General features: G+C 72.3%; 1 protein-coding gene across 1 annotated transcript in view; it reads left to right on the forward strand.

Annotated features, from left to right (window-relative positions):
• The first annotated feature begins 400 nt into the window (after positions 1 to 400).
• Positions 401 to 734, forward strand: part of CGGBP1 (CGG triplet repeat binding protein 1) — a 4,575-nt gene continuing 4,241 nt past the window's right edge. Inside the window, exon 1 of the mRNA XM_019525740.1 lies at positions 401 to 562. The gene's annotated coding sequence lies outside the window, so the exon portion shown is untranslated. The remainder of the gene's footprint in view (positions 563 to 734) is intronic.

The following is a 734-nucleotide window of genomic DNA, read 5'->3' on the forward strand; positions in this document are numbered from 1 at the left end:
GAGCTGCTCGCCCCCCCCTCCCCACCCCGACGTGCCGGATGGTCCGCCCCCCGCAGCTATATCGTCACATCCGGCCAGGCCCCCCGGCTGCGCACGGGTTGGTCCGGCCCCGCGGCTGTCACTGTCCGAGCCCGCCCCCCTCGCGCTCTACCCTTGATTCCGCCGCGCGCGATTGGGCGCAAACTCTCTTCATTACTTTGAACCCGCCTTGCGATTGGTGCGGCCGAGAGTCCATCAAAACCCCTCACCCCGCCCCCCGCCCTTTTGTGGATTGGTCGCTCCGCCGCAGCATTCCCTTCCCATCTCGAATATCCATTGGGCAGCGGGCTCCTCCATCACGCCGGCTCCACCCCCTCGTCATTGGGGGAGCGCCCCTCTCCCTCTATTCCTCTGGACTGAGAGGACCCGTGCGCTCGCGCAGCAGCGGCCACGCTCTGATTGGCGGCGCTGTTGCTAGGGCGCTCGGTCCCGCCTACCGCGGCCGCCGGGCTGGGCGGGTGGCTGGGGGAGGCTGTCTGGCGGGCTGTGGGCAGCGCGGGCCTGGGCGCGCCCGAACGGAGCGGTAAGGAGAAGGGTGCGGCCCGGGGAAGGCGGTGGGACGGCTCCCCTCCCCCTCGGGTGCGGGGCGTGACCGGGAGGAGCGAGGCTTTCCCCTGGGGGGACCCCGCCTTCCCCCCCGCGCTGCTGCCTTGGGCGCCCTCTGCGGTCGCCCCGCCCCCTCGGAGCCCTGCCCA

The sequence above is a fragment of the Gavialis gangeticus genome, unplaced genomic scaffold (assembly GCF_001723915.1).
Source record: "Gavialis gangeticus isolate Ggan-Ray unplaced genomic scaffold, GavGan_comp1, whole genome shotgun sequence".
Classification (NCBI taxonomy): domain Eukaryota; kingdom Metazoa; phylum Chordata; order Crocodylia; family Gavialidae; genus Gavialis; species Gavialis gangeticus.